Below are 22,933 nucleotides of genomic sequence, written 5' to 3'. Positions count from 1 at the left end.
GCCATGGTGTGATGGTATTTATTTCTTGTATGTGGTATTATCTGGTCACTATGTGGTGGTAATATGTGGTCTGGTCAGGGTGTGACGGTATTTATCCCTTGTATGTGTTATTATTCGGTCACTATGTGGTGGCAATATGTGGTCTGGTATGGCAGTATTTGTTCCTTTTATGTGGTATTATTCGGTCACTATGCGGTCTGGTCATGGTGTGGCGGTATTTGTTCCTTGAATGTGGTGTTAGTGATTATTTTTAAAAAATGTATGTGACACATTCCCATAAAGAAAAATATATCAAAAAGAGTATTGGGTAATATAAGAAATGTTTAATCGGGTAGACTAAGTATAATGCAGTCACCCCTCAGAAAGTATAATGCAGCCCCCCTCACAAAGTATAATGCAGCCCCCCCCTCATAAAGTATAATGCAGCACCCCTCAGAAAGTATAATGCAGCCACTCCTCAGAGTATAATGCAGACCCCCCATAGAGTATAATGCAGCCCCCACAGCCCTGCAGTGTTATGGCCACCACGTACTCACTGAAATATATATATATATATATATATATATATATATATATATATATATATATATATATACAGTACAGACCAAAAGTTTGGACACACCTTCTCATTTAAAGATTTTTTTGTATTTTCATGACTTTGAAAATTGTACATTCACACTGAAGGCATCAAAACTATGAATTAACACATGTGGAATTATATACTTAACAAAAAAAGTGTGAAACAACTTAAAATATGTCTTATATTCTTGGTTCTTCAAAGCAGCCACCTTTTGCTTTGATGACTGCGTTTCACACTCTTGGCATTCTCTTGATGAGCTTCAAGAGGTAGTCACCGGAAATGGTTTTCACTTCACAGGTGTGCCCTGTCAGGTTTAATAAGTGGGATCTCTTGCCTTATAAATGGGGTTGTGACCATCAGTTGCGTTGTGCAGAAGTCAGGTGGATACACAGCTGATAGTCCTACTGAATAGACTGTTAGAATTTGTATTATGGCAAGAAAAAAGCAGCTAAGTAAAGAAAAACGAGTGCCATCATTACTTTTAAGAAATGAAGGTCAGTCAGTGCGAAAAATTGGGCAAACTTTGAAAGTGTCCCCAAGTGCAGTTGCAAAAACCATCAAGCGCTACAAAGAAACTGGCTCACATGAGGACCGCCCCAGGAAAGGAAGACCAAGAGTCACCTCTGCTTCTGAGGAAAAGTTTATCCGAGTCACCAGCCTCAGAAATCGCAGGTTAACAGCAGCTCAGATTAGAGACCAGGTCAATGCCACACAGAGTTCTAGCAGCAGACACATCTCTACAACAACTGTTAAGAGGAGACTTTGTGAAGCAGGCCTTCATGGTAAAATAGCTGCTAGGAAACCACTGTTAAGGACAGGCAACAAGCAGAAGAGACTTGTTTGGGCTAAAGAACACAAGGAATGGACATTAGACCAGTGGAAATTTGTGCTTTGGTCTGATGAGTCCAAATTTGAGATCTTTGGTTTCAACTACTGTGTCTTTGTGCGACGCAGAAAAGGTCAACGGATGGACTCTACATGCCTGGTTCCCACCGTGAAGCATGGATGAGGAGGTGTGATGGTGTGGGGGTGCTTTGCTGGTGACACTGTTGGGGATTTATTCAAAATTGAAGGCATACTGAACCAGCATGGCTACCACAGCATCTTGCAGCAGCATGCTATTCCATCCGGTTTGCGTTTAGTTGGACAATAATTTATTTTTCAACAGGACAATGACCCCAAACACACCTCCAGGCTGTGTAAGGGCTATTTGACCAAGAAGGAGAGTGATGGGGTGCTACGCCAGATGACATGACCTCCACAGTCACCAGACCTGAACCCAATCGAGATGGTTTGGGGTGAGCTGGACCGCAGAGTGAAGGCAAATGGGCCAACAAGTGCTAAGCATCTCTGGGAACTCCTTCAAGATTGTTTGAAGACCATTTCCGGTGACTACCTCTTGAAGCTCATCAAGAGAATGCCAAGAGTGTGCAAAGCAGTCATCAAAGCAAAAGGTGGCTGCTTTGAAGAACCTAGAATATAAGACATATTTTCAGTTGTTTCACACTTTTTTGTTAAGTATATAATTCCACATGTGTTAATTCATAGTTTTGATGCCTTCAGTGTGAATGTACAATTTTCATAGTCATGAAAATACAGAAAAATCTTTAAATGAGAAGGTGTGTCCAAACTTTTGGTCTGTACTGTATATATATATAAAAATAAATAAAGACAATACTCGCCTCTCCTCCTCCTTCCCCTGCTGCTCCAGACTCTGCATTGCATCTCAGCAGCTCCACTGCCCAGCACATCATGGCGCGCAATGACATCATTGCGTCGCTGCATCAGATGCAGAGGGGGAGGGATGGGAGAGAGAGCATCACATGACGTTCTCTCCTCCATCATTGCTTTCAACTGTATTGGCATCTATGATGCCGATACAGTTGAATGCATGATGCGAGGGGGAGGGGAGATGGGTGGTCAGCGCTGGTGCAGGGCCTCCCTGACTCATGGGCTCCATAGCGGCCTCATAGTGTGCCTCTATAAGCGGCATGCCACTGGCTGTGGGCCCCTGGGGGAGTGGAGGCCCTAGCCAGATGCCTAGTCTGCCTGTTACTAACGCCGCCCCTGCCTAGAGTGAACAATGAGCTAGAGATGTGATACAACATACGAGTAGAGAACCGGACAATAATAATAAGATAATTTAAAAGTAAAAAATATTAATTTGGCATTTCTGTCATCCAGAATACAGCTACCATGCAATATTAGTGGTTGTTAGTGACTCGCCCCCTGGGCCGTGGGGCACTCGAGACCGGGCTTCAGGGCAATGCTGGGAGTAGTAGTGGCGACCCGGTCCTGTGGCTCAGGGTGGTCAGACCAAGGTTGTGGCAGTCTCTGTATCAGTATAATGCAATGTCCGACTACGCCACCCGTGGATTGCAGTCAATAAGAACCGCCGCTGCTGAGCAGACCTCTGAGGCTGATGTTGTGAGGACAGCAGAGTGTAGTATAACTCCCCACGGGAGTGTGGATGATGGGAGTGATGGTGCACGAGTGCAGCAGGAACGACTCAGAGGCTTTGCAGTGCAGTTCAGGGTCTTTACTGATGGTGATAAGGCAGACCCTCCCAGGAGTACTGGCTAGCATAAGAGGCCTGGTCAGTCTGTGAGCAAACTGGAGTTCCCCTGGCCAGGTGGAGTTGTAGGCCTCCCCGTCTATCTGCACTCTTCCTGGCTACCTTGCTGTAAGCGAGTGGAAGTAGCCCACGTCCCTGAGTGTACCGTGTGGTGCTCACCCGTATGGCTGGTGACTTGGGGCCTTCTGATAGCCCCCGCTCCTCGATGGCGGTGCTGGTCCCTTACTCGTGACTGAGCCTCCGGGCTTCTATGGCCAGAGGACCTGAAATCCCCTGCCGGCGGGTTTCTGCTGCTGGGTATATATAAGTCCCCACAGCCTCGGACTCCTGTGTCCGGTTCTTAGCGTCTTCTGCCAGGACGAACTCCGCTTAGCTCAAGTCCCTGGTCTTCAGCTACTGCTCCTACAGAGCTCCTCGCTGTTACTTTCCCTGTGTCTGGAACTAACTCCAGGCTCTGACTCTACTAACCCCGCCCCAGATCCAGTTTATATAGGGCAAGTTCCTCCCCCATCTGGTCTGGGACAGGAGGTGTTGCATGTTTAAGGGCTCCTGACCAGGAAACCTCCCACTTGCTCTCATACATAATATTTCTATTACTGTGGTAACCAGACCCCTGGGGTGCCACATTAGGACATACCTAATAGATTTTTTGTGTTCGCCTGGCTATATCATATCTCTTTAACTCACAAATACTGAATATATTCACTTAGTTGCTACTTACAAAGAATAATGCATTTATTTTGCTTTGACTAATTGTTTTTATGGATATATAATCAAGAAACATCCTGTTTTTGAAAGGTCATACCTACTTATGGACCTCTTTATTATTGCTCTAATGCCTCAAGATCAAGAATAAAAAGCTTTAACGGTGAAATAGTTAGGGCTTACCAAACACATAGCTGTTTTTTTTTCTCACTAAAAGCTTGTGCAAAGCAACTTGTTATTAGAAGCAACCTTTCTCAGAGATGATAGTGTAGGGGTGGCAAGAATGATGAAGACAACGTGGCAACAGGAGGGTTGTGTGATTTGATATATATATGGGTCAACCTAGCGTTTGTCTTGTACTGTTGTGCCTCATTTTTTGTCTTATTATGTTTTTAAATAATTGTTCAATAACATATACAATTTTAATGCACTATTTTGCCTATTGTAAAGCCCCTTCTTTCAGAGTTTATTATTGAATTTTGCTTTATGACTATCTGGAGGATAAATTAATTGGTGTATTGATTTGATATATATAGTGTGATGTCATAATATGTTTTATTTATATGTGCGATAAAAATAATATTATATTTTATCCCTATTGCCGGTGTTGTATTTAGATTCTCCTACAGGTTTTGCCTTAAGGCCGTCCCTGGGTATGCGGGAGATCTGTCCACTAGAAGAATCATACAAGTGAAAGGGACTTAGTTTGCACTACACAGTAATCAGTTAATAGTGTTGGGATTAGCCCACAGTTTGGGAGGGGTTAGTGGAGTTTTATAGAAAATGTTTTTCCGGGTTAGTGAGTGGGGTCTATGACTCAGTCAGTTCAAGTTCAAGATGGAGTCTAGTCAGTGAAGGAGAGTGGAGTGGAGAGAAGGAAGGCTAGACATCACAGGAAAACAGGTTCTAAAAAGTAGATGCAGCAGAGCAAGATCCAAAGATTCAAGTGATAGGAAGGAAGATGCTGGATCTGTATAGTAACTTAGTGTGTCTGTGAGCTGATTGGTCTGAGATATACTGCAGTAACAACACCTTAATAGCACCATTTTTTATTCTTCATACACTGCAAACAAGGTGGACAGTTTAATACTCCTCTGTACCAATTTTGCTTTTGAAGAAAAATCCTGAAACCAAGGCTTGTGTTAGAAAAAGTGTGCTTCCTGCAATGTGAGACAGTCAAGCCATTATTTTTCTTTCAAAGAGACATAATAAAAAAAATCTCCACATTCCAGAAAAGTAAATTCAATTGTTTACCCCATACAGTGTTCTAACTTCATTTTAAATTCAAATTAATTTTATAAACACTTCATTGTTGAAATAGTCCGACACCCATACACACCACGCAAATTACAGCTGTTGGTTATCACTGGTTACCATCTGTTTTTCTCTAGCCAGATAGATTGAGATTAGGGATGGGCGGACCCATGTATGTTCAGATCCGTTGGGTTCGACTGAACGTTAGAAAAAAGTTTGGTTTTAAAGTTAATAGGGGGCTAAACAGCCGGCGGTTTCCAGGCGGTCCTCTGTGTGACAGCATGGGAAACAGTGGGTCTGACTGGCTGTAAACTTTCTAAAGTCACCGCCGGTGAGAGTAGCTGGGTATCGCGGATCACTGCAGGTTCACATGCTATCACACAGAGGACGGCATGGGAACTAGCGACTGTGACGTCAATAATGTTATCCCTGGTCAAAATTGCTGTTTCTCACACTCTCACACAGAGGCTCTGACCAGCAGTGGCAACCTTACTGACATCACCACCAGTTGTAGAGACTGCTAGGTATCGCGGACCGCTGCGAGACCTGGCAGTGTCTGCTGCAGTTTGTGCAAATGAAACTCTGATCTCTGAATGGGGCTCCATATGCTGGAAATTTGGACACCGCTCGTCGTGGGACCTCGATGTGGAATACTGCGGACCGGCGTGGGAGTTTTATCTTTAATAAATTGGTGAAAGAGAGTAATGGTCGGGGAGTGTTTTTAACAAATAAAGGACTTTTCGGTGTGTGTTTATTTTTACTACTGGTTTAATAATGGGGGTGTCTGACTGACACCTCTCCATTACTAACTCCAAAAACAATTACCCTGATTGCCACCAAACCAGGGCAATCAGGAAGAGCTATGGCTAAGCGCCAGAATTGTCACATCAAATATGATGAGCCACTTCTGGGGTGGCTGCAGGCTAATACTTGTAGGCTGGGAATGGGTATTCCCAGCCTATTAATATCAGCCACAGCTGTCTGCCTTCCCTTATCTGGTGTGGTAGATTGGCACACTCAGCTGCTCAAAGAGGTAGTCACAGGAACACTTTCCATTTAAGTTTTCTAGTGGCTTATTCAAACATACTTCATAAACCAGTGCAACGTTAAGTAAATAAACACAGCCCTTCTGGTATAACGGGAAAAACAAAATATCATACAGTACAGTCTCTGTATCTGCAGGGGTTCATCAGCTCAGGGGGAAAAAAACATGGTTCAGTTTTTTCTTCAACACGAGCACAGCTCTGGAGATCTCATCTTGAGACACTGAACACTGAGTCCAAAGGCTCCACATTTACCTTCTGGACCACACCCTGGGGTGGAGATATGGTGAACAGCCTCCCACCCACTCTTCAGGTGTTCACAAAAACCCAGCCCTTAATATGGTTGATTAACCCTTCTCAGCACTTAGTATGCTGGAGCATTTTTCCAGGTTCATATCACTGAGGCTAACATCCTGAGTGACACATATCTCTCCTCCAGTATTTTACCAATGACCTTCTCATATATCCCCCCTCTGCCCAAAGCCAGTGGTTTTGGCACCTTCAGTCACTAAACAGGAAAGTATAGACAGGGAATCTGTGCTACTGTATAGTTTCCTGGGCCTATGCTCCACATGGAATCTGAAGTCCTGGAGCGCTAGAAACCACTTAATCATCTGGACATTTTTCCTCTTCATTTCTCTCATCCATCTCAGGGGCACATGGTCTGACACTAGACTGAACTTTCTGCCTAGCAGGTAGTATCTCAGAGTGTCAATTGCCCATTCGGTGGCCAAGCATTCTTTTTCTACTATAGCATAATTATTTTCACAAAAGGAGAATTTCCTACTTAGGTATAGGATTGGCTGTTCCTCACCATTTATTTCCTGGGACAACACGGCTCACAACCCGACCTCTGAGGCGCCTGTCTGGACCACAAACTCCTTATTGATGTCAGGTGCAACTAAGACCAGCTGTTTACACAACTATTTCAACTCTTGGAACGCCATCTCCACTTCAGAAGACCACTTGGCTATCGACGTCTTTTAGCCCTTAAGAAGGTCGGTCAGGGGTGTGGCTATCATGGTGAAATTCAGGATAAACCGCCGATAGTATCCCACAATTCCCAGAAACGCCCTAATCCGTTTTTTGGAGACTGGTTCCGGGCAATTTTGGATTGCCTCTACTTTGTTTATGTACGGCTTTATTTTCCCCTTCTCGATGTTAAAGTCCAAGTATTTTGCATCCTCCTTCTCCATGGTGCACTTCTTTGGGTTTTTGGTAAACCCTGCCTTCCTCAGCTCATCCAGTATCACCTGGACATTCTGCAGATAACTTCTCCAATCGTTGCTGAAGATCACAATATCATCCTGGTACGCCGTGATATAATTCTCATCGGGTCTGAGGATCTGATCCATGGCCCTCTGGAAGGTGGCCGGAGCTCCCTGTAGTCCGAACAGCATCTGAATGTATTGGAAGCATCCGTCATGCGTAGAGAAAGCCGTCTTCTCCTTGGCTACCTGTGACATGGGGATCTGCCAATATCCCTTCATTAAATCCAAGGTGGTTATGTACCTTGAGGGTCCAAGTCGCTTAATCAGCTCATCGACAAGCGGCATTAGATATGCATTGAACTTGAAGATTTCATTCAGCTTCCTATAGTCGTTACAGAACATCCATTCCCAATCGGGTTTTGGAACCAGGACAATCAGGCTAGACCGCCTGATCTTGGATTCCTCAGTGACTCCAAGATTCAACATACACCTTACCTCTTTGGAGATCAGCTCTCGCCGTGCCTCGAGAATTTAATAGGGCTTCAGATTCACCCGCACATGGGGTTCCGTTAGAACCTCGTGTTCTATGACCTTGGTACACCCTGGAAAATCTAAAAACAGGTCCCTGTTCTGCTGCAGCACTTTCCGACACTGCTGTTTTTGGGCCTTTGACAGTGTCTCCATTATTGTTGCTCCCTCAATATCTGCTTTTGGTTTGACCATAAAACATTTAGTTTCCACGGGCTCCCTGTCTTGCCATGGCTTGATAAGATTGACGTGGTACACTTGGTACAGTTTACATCTTCCTGATTGAAGAACCTTGTTGTTCACTTCACCAAGCTTCTCCACCACCTCATAGGGGACTTGCCATTTGGCCAAGAAGTTACTCCACTGTGGGAATAAGTACGAGGACTCGGTCACCGGGGCTGAACTGCCTCACCCTAGCTGACCGATTGTAGACCTTAGCTTGAGCCTCTTGTGCCTGTAGGAGATGTCAATGGACATCACGTTCACAATCCTCTCCTGCATCTGGGTGACGTTCTTGATGATGCTCCGGTGGTTGTGACTTCGGCTTCCCAGGTTTCCTTCGCCATATCAAGGACCCCCACAGACGTTGGCCATACAAAAGTTCAAATGTGGAGAATCCAGTAGAGACTTGCGGAACGTCTCAGATAGAAAACAACAGATGTGGTAGGAGACAGTCCCAGTCTCGACTGTCCTTTTCTACGACCTTGTTAAGCATACTCTTCAATATTTTATTGAACCTTTCCACAAGGCCGTCCGTCTGGGGATGGTAAACTTCAGTTGTGTAATTTGCAGGGCCTTACACAGTTCCCTCATCACCTTACTCATGAAGGGTGTTCCTTGTTCGGTCAGGGTCTCCCTCGGTAACCCTGTCTGTGAAAAAAAATGAACCAACTTGCGGGCTATACTTTCTGCAGAGGAGTCTCTCAGGGGAACCGATTCAGGGTACCGCGTACCATAGTCAAGGATGACCAATATATATTGATGCCAACGAGAATATTTAATCAGGTGACCATTGCAATTCTCTAAAATGACACTTCTATGATGGGTAATGGCACTAAGGGCTTTCGAAAGTGGGAGGTGGGGGCTGTTAGCTGGCACGTGGAACAGGACCTACAATACTTTAAGATTTCCCAGTGACTTCCGAGCCAATAGAACCTTGACATGAGTTTTATCCACTTGGACAGTAATCCAAGAGTGTAATGTCTCAATAGGGTTAGTCAGTGGCAGGCACGAGCAGGAGAATCTCTGTGCCTGCCGCTGAACGGCAGTGAACTATGAAGTCTCGTTCTGAGAACTTTCTCAGAACGAGACTCCATAGGATTCAATTGACATCGTGGGACATTACACTCTTGGATTACCGTCAGAGCTTCCTGGATTTATTTTTAATTAATAAATTGGTAAATGAGGGAGTGGGGGAGTCTTTATTCAAATAAAGTATTTTTTTCCTGTGTTTGTGTTTTTTTAACTATTCACTTACCAGGTTAGTAATAGGGGAGTCTGATAGACGCCGCCCCATTACTAACCTCAAGACTTGGTGTGAGTAGACATTACACAGATGACATCAACCCCAAAATATTACACCATTTGCCAACGCACCAGAGCAAGCGGGATGAGCTGGGCAAAGCGCCAGAATTGGCCCATCTAATGGATGCACCTTTTGTGGGGCAGCTGCGGGCTACTATTATTAGGCTGTGAAGGGCCAAATAACCATAGACCTTCCCAGTCTGAGAGTACCAGCCCCCAGCTGTCTGGTTTACCTTGCTGGTTATCAAAAATGGGGGGTACCCCACTCCTTTTTTAAAATTATTTATTTAAATAATTTAAAAAAATCGCATGAGGACCCATTTTTTTTTTCTTCCACATGGTGCACAGCCAATCACAGCCATGCCAAGTATTAGCATGGCTGTGCTGCGGCAGGAAGTGCCCACAATGGGAAAGCTTGTTGATTGGCTGCTTTTATTAACAAGCTTTGCACGGGCTGCTGAATCCAAACACTAACACGGACTTTAGTCCCATGGCGATCAGATCACCCGGTAGCACACTGACAGGAGCTTGATCGTTCCCGGCAGTGTATAGCGCTGAGCTGCAGGGAGAGAGGTCACTGGAGTTTAATCAGCTGATGAGCTCCGGTGACCTCACTTACTGTGACGCGCTCCCTGGGCCATGGGGTACCCGGTGCCGGGCCGGTAGATGCTGGGAGATGTCACAGTGGCGGTTACCCGGTCCGTGACCCAGGGCGGTCAATAAAAAGGGGTTATTAATAGGGGATGTGGTATGCGGCTAAGGGAGTCGCCGCTGCGGAGCAGGTCCTCTGGAGCTGATGTTACTGCAGCAGGAATAGTGTGGCTCTCCACAGGTAGAGCTTAGTTCCAGGGCAGTATAGATGTTATGGATTATGCTGGGCGTTGTAGTGCAAGGGTTGATGGCGCAGCAATAATCAGTCTGCAACTTAATGGCGGTTTCCTCTTATCTTTACTGGTGGTGACTAGACAAGCCGGGACTAGGGTACAGGATAGAAGTGGAAGTCCGGGCAGCCTGGAAGTAAGTAAAGAATCCTCCTTGCCAGGTGAAGCTGGAGGCCTTCCCTTTCCACTAAACTCTTTGGCCCTGCTGCTTGTAGCTGTGTGGTGGCCCTCGTCCCTGAGTGCAATGTTTCTGTGCTCACCCGTATGGCAGGCAGCTCGGACCTTGCTGATGCGTCGCTCCCACGTGGCGGTGCTGGGCCCTCTGTGCTGCTGAGCCTCCGGGCGTCTGATGGGGCCAGGAGACCTGCGGTCTCCTGCCCTCCGGTTTCTGCTGCTGGGCCCTCTGTGCCCCACAGCCTCGGACTCCGGTGTCCAGTTCTTCTGTGTCCCTCTGGGGTGAACTGCTGTGCAGCTCCACTCACCAGCTCCTCTCTCATCGACGTCCTCACTTCAACTCCTCACACTAAGACTAACTAACCCAGCCCTCAGATCCCAGTTGCCAAGGGGAGGGACTCCCCTTGCTGGTCTGGACCCAGGACAGTGTTGCATGCTTAGTAAAACCTGATTAGGGGACCCCTGCTTGCTTCCAGGCATGGCATCACCTCTTGTGAGGGAGGCAATGCCACTGTGCCAACCGGACCCCTGGGGTGCCGCATTCCCCCTAGTTAACTTCAGTACTCCCGGACTGGGGATACCTTTTAAAATTAACAATTAACAAGAACAATTCACATTACAAAATAGTTCACAAAGTCAAAAATTACAAAACCCCAAGCAAAACGTACAGCAGTCACTGCGGCGCTTAGTCTTTACACCACAATCTGGGTAACTGTAATTTGGCTGGTGGGAACCGCATCAACCCACTTTGTGCATCGTCCCTGGGCGTGGCTTCAGGGCACTCTTTCGTTGGGCCTGGTCTTCAGCCACGCCTGCGGTTTATTTTCTAGGCCTATTAGTAACTATATCCAATATTGTCCTGACCACACCTAGTCCTGTGTTCCAATTGTCCATAAACTCAAAAAATATCCTTTTCCAAGACTATTTAACCGGTACAACTATATGCAACATACACTTTAGTTCTCTTACACTTTATACTTTAGATTCTCCAGCAAGCAGGGAGCTGACCTTTTGTACTCCTGGTCGATCTATGTAGTACATTGGTGGTCACTATCCTACCCTGGTCCCTAGTGTCTATCCCTTGTGCGGTGGGTTCAGTGTGAACTACACTACAGGTAGTCTGAGGTAACACCGGTAGGCTGGGTAATCTCCTACGAATTCTTTGACTCATCATGGGTACGACAGGTTCACTGATAGCAGAGGGTCGATACTCCTGGTCTGCTGATGATGAAACCTCTGTCTCTGGGGCTGACTGGCCTTCCAGCTGTTCTGGGACTTCTGCAGCTTCCGGTGAGGCCGCTTGGAGAAAGGTCAAGACCAGTACCACAATCGCTTTGTTCACCTGCTTCCAATACCGGGGAAATTTTCTGAGGACTGTCTGAACCGTTTCTTCCACCTCTTCTGTGGGCTGAGGGCTGTCTTGATCTTCTTTGCGTTTCAGCTGTTCATGACATATCTTCAAGTGATCTTTTGAGACTGCCGCTGAAGTTTCCCCTCCATCTTTGCTGATTAGGCACACTTTGGTGTTGTCGTAATTCGAGGGTAGGACGGTGTATGGCTCAACCTCCCACTGGTCATCTAATTTATGGACTCATCTCTTCCTCTTAAGTACCTGTTCTCCAGGTGATAAGGGAACAGCAGGTGCGTGCTGATTGTAAGTTTTCTCTTGCTTCTGTCTTGCCTGGGACAAACTTCTCTCAACACATTCTTTCACCTTGCGGTATTGTTGCTGCCGCTCGGTATCCCAATCCGCATCTGGTGATGTTGTCTCTGGTGTCAAGACTCCCATGTCTAAGTTGATGGGTAGTTTACCAGGCCTTGCTCTCATCAGGTAAGCGGGTGTACAGTTGGTGGAGTTCACCGGGATGTGATTATATAGGTCCACCAAATCTGGAAACTTCTCTGGCCACAGGCTATGTTCTTCAAGGGGCAACGTCTTCAACAGGTCTATTACCACCTCGTTCATCTTTTCACACAACCCGTTGGTCTGGGGATGATACGGCATCGTCCTGATTTTCTTGCAGCCATACAAGTTACAGAATTCCTGGAACACCTCTGCTTCAAAGGCTGGACCTTGGTCGGTAAGCACCCATTCAGGGTAACCGTGTGGGCGACAAAAGTGCTGTTGGAACTCTTTGGCTGCCGTCTGAGCCGTCTGGTCTTTCACTGGCACTACTACCAAGAACCGGGAGTAGCGGTCTACTATGGTGAGAGCGTAGACATAGCATGACCGGCTCGGAGCTAGCTTCACGTGGTCCAAGGCTACCAGTTCAAGTGGTTGTTTGGTGATTATGGGCTGCAGGGGAGCCCTCTGACTGTCACGGTCTTTCCGTCTCAGGTTGCATGAACCACATTCTCGACACCATCTCTCGATTGCTTTCCTCATGCCAGCCCAGTAGAATCGCTAACGTAGCAGGACTTCCAACTTCTTCCACCTGAAGTGTCCTCCTCCATCGTGGTACGCTTCTAAGACCATTGACGTATCCCGCCTCGGGACTACCACCTGCCAGACCAGTTCATGTGTTCGGTAGTTGATGCTTCTTCGACAGCTTTCCTTCGTAGATGAACAGTTTGCCCTTCTCCTTCCACAACTGTTGGGTCTCCTGTGGAGCATCTGGATCAGGGTACGAATCAGCTTACGTCAGCAACTCCTTGACTAGGCAGACAGCCGGGTCGCTATCCTGCGTTTCTGCCCATCCATGGTGGGGCAATGGGTTGAACGTGGCCTCTCTGTTGGTGGAGTGCTTGTCCCTTACACAGTGGGAGCACTGGGTCACCCCATGACGATGGAAAGCGGGTATCTCTATCTCCTCCAGCTCTTCCATCTGGCAAGTTGGGCATCCTGGACAGCGCATCAGCATTTGCATTTTTATGCCCCGCCCGATACTTGATGGTAAACTCGTAGTTAGGCAGTCGGGCCATCCATCGTTGCTCTAGGACACCAAGCTTTGCAGTCTCCAGGGGCGTCAGCGGGTTGTTATCTGTGAAGACTGTAAATTTGGAGGAGGCGAGATACTGCTTGAAGCGCTCTGTTACAGCCCAGACTATGGCGAGAAACTCCAACTTGAAGGAACTGTACTTGTCGGGGTTCCTTTCCGTGGTCCGGAGCTTCCTGCTGGCATAGGCAATCACTCTCTCTCCGACTTGCTGTACCTGGACAGCACCGCTCCCAATCCCACGTTGCTGGCATCTGTATGAAGTATAAAGGGTTGGCCATAGTCGGGGTAGGCCAGCTGTTCGTCTCCGGTCAGAGCCATCTTCAGTCGTGTGAAAGATTCATCTTCTAGTTTACCCCATTTGAACGGAGGTTTCGGGTTCTTGGCCTTCTTGGACTGGCCTACCAGGAAGTCCTGCATGGGTGCTGCTATCTTGGTGAAATCCTTGATAAATCTCCTGTAGTAGCCTACCAGCCCGAGGAACTGCCGCACTTCCTTGATAGTGGAGGGTCTTGGCCACTCCTTGATTACGGTGACTTTTTCAGGATCTGGCACTACACCTTCGGCGTTTACCACATGACCTAGGTACTGCACCTTGGGCTTCAACAGGTGGCATTTGGACGGCTTTACCTTCAGGCCAAAACCAGATAGGGCTTCAAACACCTCGGCCAGGTGCTCCAGGTGGTCTTCATATATCTTCGAGTAGACAATTACGTCGTCCAGGTACAGCAGGACAGTTTTGAAGTTCTTGTGTCCTAGGCAGCACTCCATTAACCGCTGGAAGGTTCCTGGGGCGTTGCAGAGCTCGAATGGCATGCAGTTGAACTCGCTGAGGCCAATTGGTGTTGTAAACGCGGTCTTTTCTTTGTCCGCCTCTGCCACAGGAAACTGCCAGTACCCACTGGTGAGATCCAAAGTGGAGAAATAATTAGCAGATCTTAATGCAGCTAGTGACTCATCAATTCTGGGTAATGGGTAGGCATCCTTATGTGTCATGCGGTTAATCTGCCTGTAGTCAACACACATCCTCATTGTACCATCCTTCTTTCTAACGAGAACTAATGGGCTACAACTATCCTTTATCACCCTAGCCACATTCATCTCCGTAACATCCCTTTGGCACATTGATAGTGAGCTGGGGGTACAGGCCGGTACCTCTCTTTAATGGGCGGATGATCTCCCTTGGGGATATGATGTTGGACCCCTTTTACCTGCCCAAAGTCTAATGGGTGTTTACTGAAGACCCGCTCATACTCTTAGACCACCCGGTATACTCCATGCTTTTGGTGAAAAGGGGTGGAGTCAGTGCCCACTTGTAACTTCTGACACCAATCCTCCATCTGTCCCTTGGAACCATTATCCTCCGCCGGTTTGGATGGAGGCAAGGGTTCCACTGTCTTTATTGAGTTGTTACTGACAGTGAACAGCTTAGCAAGGGTAGCATACCGGGGTAAATGGACCTCTTTCTCCCCACAATTCAGGATGCATATCGGTACTCTCCCCTTGCGGACATCGACCACCCCCCTGGCTGTCAAGATGGTGGGCCTACTGTCAGAGTACACGGGTTCTACCAGGGCCTGATAATCTTGACCCCTGAGACCAATTGCTGCTCGACACCATATCAACATTTCACTCCTATGGGGCATTGCAATGGGGAATGGATCACTCATCCTGACACTGCCAATTTCCCCTCCAGACAGCTCTACCTGTTTTTTCTTCAGGGCTCTGATCTCCTTCTGCAGAACTCGCTGCTGACTGGAACTGCAGTCTCTGCAACCTGTTGCAACAAAACAATAATTTCTCCAAGACAATTTTCTATCACATTCGTGCCTAAGGTTATCATGGGATGACTTTCTCGGCGATCAATAACAACAATAATCATTCCTTGTGATGGCAATTCTACTTTGCCAACTTTTATGGTCACCTCTTTATACCCCACCTGAGGCAAGGGCTGACCATTGCTGGCATAGATACTAAGATGTTCATCTGGACGGCGGGTAATGTCTGAATCAGTCCAGTATTGTTCATAAAGGATATATGGCATCGTGGTCACCTGGGACCCGGTGTCCAGCAACACGTTCATCGGGATGCCATCAAGCACGACAGGTAGGACCTGTCGTCCTCCCACGTACTTGTCTCTCCAGCTTTGTGGGCCTGGTCGTCTTACTCCTGGGGGTTGGCCCTCTGCCCCAGGGGTTGCTTGTTTAAATTACAGAACCTTGCATAGTGCCCCGCCTTCTAACATCGGCGGCAGATGGGTTGTCCGTCCTGGTCGTAGCGATCGCTGTTCCTCCCTCTGATCGGTGGAATTCTCTTCTGTCGTCGCCATGGGACGTCATCTGGACTGGAAGCCAGCTGGATCTTTTCCTTGGGGGACACTTGAATGGCCTGCACGGTTTTGGTTAACGCAGCCACACTTTTGGTCAGCTCCTAGACCTGAAGGTGCAGGTCTGCAGACGGGTCATTGTCCAGAGTCTGCGCGTCAGCCTCCACAGGTTCTGGGGAAAATGATGCCACCTCCTGGTGGTATGTGATAGTGGGGCACCGGAGGGATGCAGCACCGCATGGTGTTGACTCTCGCAGCACCCGGATGGCTCTGTCTTTAAATTGTGCAAAGTCCAGATCAGGGTTTTGCAGAGCCATAATGCGCAGCTGTGTCCGGTGAGTGTTAGACAGGAGCCCCTCAATAAACTGCTCAGTTAGCAATCTGTCCTCATCTCGCACACTGTCGGGGTCTACCTGTTTGATGGCCCGCACATAGAGCGGCCTTATGTATACAAAAAACAATAGAGAACATTGCTGATAAACCTGGACAATGCCAGAATCAGCGTGTACATACCAACTCCATAAACATGTTTTGAGAAGAGGAAAAATAAGGAGCATAAAGGTAGGAAAAAGTGTAAATTCTAATAATTAAATTCAATACATAGATATCACATAATAGATAAATCAGTAAAACAGTCACAGCTTGGATGATCAATAGTGTATATAGTCAGGAGTACACAGTGCACATTAGTTACATAATCCCATAACCATTATAGATGATTCAAAGGAATGGGAAAGAGCAAGGCACATTAGAATAAATATAGATTATGGGCGATAGAAATGAATAATCCCAAGCAGCAATCTGCTAAAGTAGCAATCGCCCATAGTTTAATTGACAAGTGCCTTACCCAAGGTAAAGAAGGAGCGCTGGTGATGATGGAAATTCAGTGGAAATAAAAACAATGCCCCAACGCTCGTTTCACCCTGAAAATGTAGGCTTTCTCAAGAGGCTCCCCTTGCTGGTCTGGAGCCAGGACAGTGTTGCATGCTTAGTAAAACCTGATTAGGGGACCCCTGCTTGCTTCCAGGCATGGCATCACCTCTTGTGAGGGAGGCAATGCCACTGTGGCAACCGGACCCCTGAGGTGCCACAACTGCACTGACTCTGTGTGAGAAAATTCTCATGCAGTGGAGGTCACCGGGGCTCATCAGCTGACTGAACTCCGGTGACCACTCTCCCGACAGCTCAGCACCATACACTGACACAGGAGTGATTACACTCCTGTTAGTGTATAGCCAGCTGTCCTCTAGAACAGTCACTGAATGCTCTAGAACTGACCCATATCTTCATAGGACACTCTGGATTATGTCATTACTTCGGACAGGTGAGGGATATGGTTGTTTTTTATTTTTATTTTTTTTACAGGAGACAATGGTTTCAAATGGAATGGGCATCAGGTGAGTATTTTTGTCGTTTTTTATTTTCAATTTTTTTACAGGGCAATGGCTTCAGCGGATTAGGCATTAGGTGAGTATACTGTGGTTTTTATTTTTAAATAAATGATTAAAACTGGGAGGGGGGGGATTTTATTGCAAATAAAGGATTTTTTCAGGCCGTGTGTTTATTTCCAAACCTTTACTATGGGGTTAGTAATGAGGACCCTCTGCTGGTTATGAATATGACGCGGGGGCCCACACCATTTTTTTTAATTTAAATCTTCATTTTATTTCATTTCTAAAAAATCCCATGCCCACTGTGCTTGTTTTTGACACTGCGTAAACTCACCTGCAACATGTCAATTTTTGTAGCGGAGACACTAGTCTCTGCTGCAGATTTTGACCGATTGAAATGTCATTACATACGGTGGATCAGTAGAGGTACACAACTGCATGAATGGTTCTAGACTAATATCTTTCAGACATTTACAGTGGCGTTTTTTAAAAGTGCAATTACTTCTGTCTGGTTGCCATTTTCCTGGTGATTTTAGTAAACCGGAAGCAAATGGTTGTCAGCTATAAGGAAGAAAATTGTGTTTGACATTGTTTTATCCCTTTATGTGTTAGTTTTCAACATTTGCTGGGCCAAATGTTTTGCATATTTATCATGGGAAGTCGAATTGTGCCTACAATTATTATTTTTTTTTTAACGTGTGTGTGTTTTTAGGTTGGCAAAGACAAAGCCAAATTTATCACCAGATGTCAGGAAACTTATTATTCTGAGAGTGAAGTCAGGCAAAATCCAAAAAGAAGTAGCTATGAAATTCAACTGTTCTCACAGTCAAGTGTCACGTATATTATAGAAAGAAAAAGAAGGTTATGGAACATCTGACAGACCTAGAAGTGGATGACCACAGAGAACTTCCTCCAGAGTTGATCACATTATTAAGAAAAAGTCAGTATCTGGAGGTGCGTGGCTTGGCTGCTGACCTAAATAGCTGCCTGAGACCAGAGCTCTGTCTTGCCCTAAGCTGTTATAGCAACATTTCCAGCGCCATTATCACAGATTTTGTCCTCCCTTGTCACCCATTGGCTGGTATGATGACCCGAGGGAAAAGAAATCAAAAGCGCCAAAGTAAACTGGAGTTTTAATTCATGCATGACCACGGAAAAGATGACACTGACACTCCGGACCAGAAACACACATACCTCAGAGATGGAAGTTCACCTGCGACTGGGACCAACAGGATCAAGATCACCATCTGCAGTGAGTGCAGCATCATCGGGATCGCCCCCACAGCAAAATCAATCGCCGGGGTCCCGTTTTAGTCATTTGGCAGAGGAAAATATAGTTCCAGATGAAAATATAGTTCCGGCTGCCAGGCGGAGGGATATCACTTCACCCTCAATAAATCCAGCTAAGCAGCAACAGAGGCTGGGTGAGGAGTCAGATAGCACAGCAGGGGTGGAATTAACACTCCCTCATCTTGCACAGTTTGCCACAACTGATAAGCCAGCATCTGAAAGTTTATTAAAAGACATGTTAATGGCATTAAGTAGTTCTATACAAAAAGACTTTGCCAATTTGCTCTTACCAGTTCAGACCTTTACTAAAGAACTGGATAAAAGGGTTTCACATATGGAACGAAAAATGGGAGACTTTCCTAACTCTCATAACAGTCTAATTGATGCCCACAATGAGCTGTCAGATGAGCTGGAATATATACAAACTAAATTGGTAGACATGGAGGATCGATCCCACCGGAATAACATAAAGCTGAGAGGGATACTGTGGCGCCCAGCTGCGCTTGGTACCACAGATCCTAGAAGTGTGCATTAATGGAATCCTCCACAAGAGGCCCCCATAAACATTCACACATCTCCACCTTCCACCTCAGACCACCAGAGGGAGCCCATTAGGGATATAAATAGGGGAGGTGGAGCTAGGCAGTTTAGTTTAGTCTGGAGTGCACAGAGAGTGATTCAGCAGTTCCTCTGAAGAGTTCCTGCAGTAGAGAAGCCTGAAAGAGGTCTGTCTGCAGTGGAGCTCAGTCTAGTTTAGAGAACTCAGTTGTAGCTCAGTTAGAGCTCAGGGTGTGCCGGCGACATAAGATCGGTGAAGAGCGGCAAGCTGCCGTTAGTGGGAGTAGCCTAGTGAGGGCCCGAGCGTGGCCGAAGGCGAGTGGAAAGTGAGTAGCAGTGGGGGCAGAGGAGCTTACCCAGCTCACCCCGAAACATATACCGGACACCGGGTCCGAGCTTACCGGGATCTCTACGACCCAGTAAGGCATAACCGGAATCCCTGGAGAACTACAGGTCCCAGGTTCACCAGAGAGCTGATACGTAACCGAGCCAGGAGACACATTGGCCCTGTAAGCTGGGAGCGTGCACTCCAAGAAAAGGCCCTACCACAACGTCAGCCGGTGCAGGACAGAGATAAAGTTAGGCCTAGCTTCAGACAGGTCAGAAACTTACTACGCAGAGGCAAGAAACAGGAGGCCCTAGACCCGCTCATTGGGGAGGATCCTGATATGCACCCTTCACCCTACAGTGCTCCGGGATGTGCCTGAATTTCCATCAGTAAAAGGTACTGAAGTGACTACCGTGTACGTCCCTGTTCTTAATCTGACCCGGCTGGGTCTCGCTTGTCCTGCATCCCCCTCTCCATACGCTGCCCTGAGGCCTAGCTCCACCTGTGGGGAGCTAAACCATCGAGCTGCCTTATCACCGGCCTCAGTGGACTGCCGCAGCGCTGGTGATTCTCACCAGAAACCACAGGTGGCGTCACAAACTTTCATAGAGTTAACAAATAATCCCCTTTTAAAAGCTGACCCCAGGGTACGGGCCCGGGAGCCGACCACAGCGACATCCTCAAGGCCAGGCAAGGGCCCAAGTACCGAGTTGTCCCCATCCCCATGGGCTAGTCATCTTTCCTGGTGTCACAAACAGGATTCCGTGCCCGCTGCAACGACGGAGTGTTATGCCCGTTGCCACCGGGTACTGTGCGCCTTTAATCAAAACAACTGTGTGTTTTGACTGTGGTGAAGACTGCCGCCATTGTTGGGCCGCCGAGCGGGAAGAAGGGCGTAACCGCGGGAAACTGAGGGGCGTACCTGCAAAAGCGCGCGAAGCCCCGGACACGCCCCACGCCTCGACGTCAAACCAGGAAGCGCCAGGTCCTGGAAGGAGCGTCGCTGAACGCTCTGACATAGGACGCAAGCGACCCAAAGTCCTGAAGACGACCGTCACCTGCGGAGCTGCGGCCTACCGGAAAGAAAGGAAGGTAGGCCACGGTTCGCTAGGGGGGCGTCAGAATGTCCGAGGAGCAGCACGACGCCGGAATACCGGTTAACGGCCCTGATGTTCAACCCGCGCCCGATGCCAGGCAGGCCGAGGAGGCCGCTCCACCAGCAGCGTCTGTAACTCCTGTCATCCCCATAACTCTACCGTACATTCCTGGAGAAAAGTGGCTCCCCCAGTACAACGGCAAACCAGATACCCTGTCTGGATTCAAACGGAAGATATGCGGTATCTTGGACATGTACTCTATGACAGGCAAGCAGAGCGCTGCTGTTGTATTAGGACAACTGACTGGTGCTGAGGAACGAGAAGTGGAAACATGGTCGGCCGCAGACCAGAAGTCAGTGTCTGCAATCTTAAAAAAGCTACAGACTGTTTTTGAGGGTCATACTGAGGCGGACCTCCGGATGAGGTTCTACAACTGTTCCCAACAGCCGGAGGACAATGTTCGGGACTATGCCTGGGGTCTACAAGGGGCCCTGCCGGCTCTGCAACAGGTTAGTCCGACCAGCATCGAAAATGAAAACAAAATGCTGAAGGAACAGTTTGTCCGGGGACTGAGGTCTCCAGAGGAGAGCAGGACTGTGCGTTGGTGGTCCTTAGATCATCCAGATGCTACCTTTGACAATCTTAAGGACATGGCTATAAAAGGACTGCAGCCCCTGGAAACAAATGCCATCCAATGTTACCAGGGTGGGGCTACCCTAGTGCCTGCTACACCCACCTTTTCCCCAGTGGCTGCTGAAGCCAAGGTTCCAGCAACGTCCCCTAGAGAGCTGGACAGTCTGCGTTCTGAAGTGCGCCAGTTGAGCAAAACCCTGACCACTGTGCTGAGTGCTCTGCAGCTGCGGACGGAGCCCAAGGAAGGAGGGAAAATCCTGTTAGCCGATAGCCCTGAGGATGTCCCCTGGATGCGAAGGAGGAGGAGGACAACACCACCCTCTACGAGGATCAGTGACCAGCGCCGTCCACAGAAGGACCCTACCTGCTACCGCTGCCCAGAATTGGAGTGGAGCTGAAGGACCAGGGACTAATTGTAGTAGAGACTAATCCAGATGATACCAATCCGTATATGGTACTAGGCACTAACATTGTTGGTAACTGTTTGGGAGAAGTTGTGTTCTTACTCCAACAGATAGCTGACACTGCCAGACCAGGACAGAGGAGGGCGCTGCAGAAGGAGATCCGAGTCCTGATGTACCAACAGCAAGTAAGGTTAACAGATGGTGAAATCGGTAATGTGCGGGTGACGGACCCCATACCCATTGTGATCCCCCCAATGAGTGAAATGCTTATCTGGTGTAGAGCTGCCATAGGTCTTAGAGGACAGAGCTACCAGGCGGTAGTAGAACCCCTTTGCTCCGAGCACAAACCCACGCTCTTAACCGCCAGAGGAGTGGTAGATGTATGCAATGGGAGGGTGCCCGTCCGTCTTCTCAACTGTGGGGAAGATGAGGTCAGATTGCCACGTTATGCCACTGTTGCCAAATTACATGCTGTAAATAACAACTGCATTCACAAGGCGGAGTCCTTAACCTCACCAGACGAAGTGGAGGATAATGACCCTGCAACCCAGGTGGAGGATTGGTGTCCACAGCTCCATGTTGGGACAGACACCACTCCTGCCCATCAGAAACAGGGTGTACACCGGGTGGTTCAAGAATACGCGCAGGTGTTCAGTAAACATCCACTTGACTTCGGGAGGATTAAGGGGGTTCAACACCATATCCCCACAGGTGACCATCCACCCATCAAAGAACGTTACAGGCCTATACCACCAGCACACTACCAGAAGGCTAAGGAAATGTTGCACGACATGAGAAAGGCGGGGGTGGTAAGGGATAGTTGTAGTCCCTGGGCAGCTCCCCTAGTGCTAGTTAGGAAAAAGGATGGGAGCATGAGAATGTGTGTAGATTACCGACAAGTAAATTGCATTACACATAAAGATGCATACCCTTTACCACGCATAGAGGAGTCCCTAGCTGCCTTAAAGTCTGCAAATTACTTTTCCACCCTTGACCTCACTAGTGGGTACTGGCAAGTAGCTGTGGCTGAGGAGGATCGGGAGAAGACGGCCTTCACTACCCCGATGGGACTCTGCGAGTTCAACAGTATGCCGTTTGGACTCTGCAATGCCCCTGGAACGTTCCAGAGATTGATGGAGTGCAGCCTGGGACACAGCAACTTCAAGACTGTGTTACTATACCTGGATGAAGTGATAGTGTACTCCAAGACGTATGAGGACCACTTGAAGCACCTGGCAGAGGTATTTGAGTCACTGTCCCGGTACGGGATGAAGTTGAAGCCCTCAATGTGCCACCTGCTCAAGAGAAAGTTACAGTACCCGGGGCACATTGTCAGTCCAGACGGGGTAGCACCAGACCCGGAGAAGGTCACTGCCATCCAGAAGTGGCCGGAGCCGAAGAACCTCAAAGAGGTGCGTCAGTTCTTGGGACTAGTAGGATACTACTGGAGGTTTGGAAAAGACTACACCAAGAAAGCAGCTCCTCCGCAAGACCT

The sequence above is a fragment of the Phyllobates terribilis genome, unplaced genomic scaffold (assembly GCF_046119375.1).
Source record: "Phyllobates terribilis strain yellow unplaced genomic scaffold, ASM4611937v1 Scaffold_11__3_contigs__length_659146591, whole genome shotgun sequence".
NCBI classification, from domain to species: domain Eukaryota; kingdom Metazoa; phylum Chordata; class Amphibia; order Anura; family Dendrobatidae; genus Phyllobates; species Phyllobates terribilis.
This window is presented reverse-complemented; position numbering follows the sequence as displayed.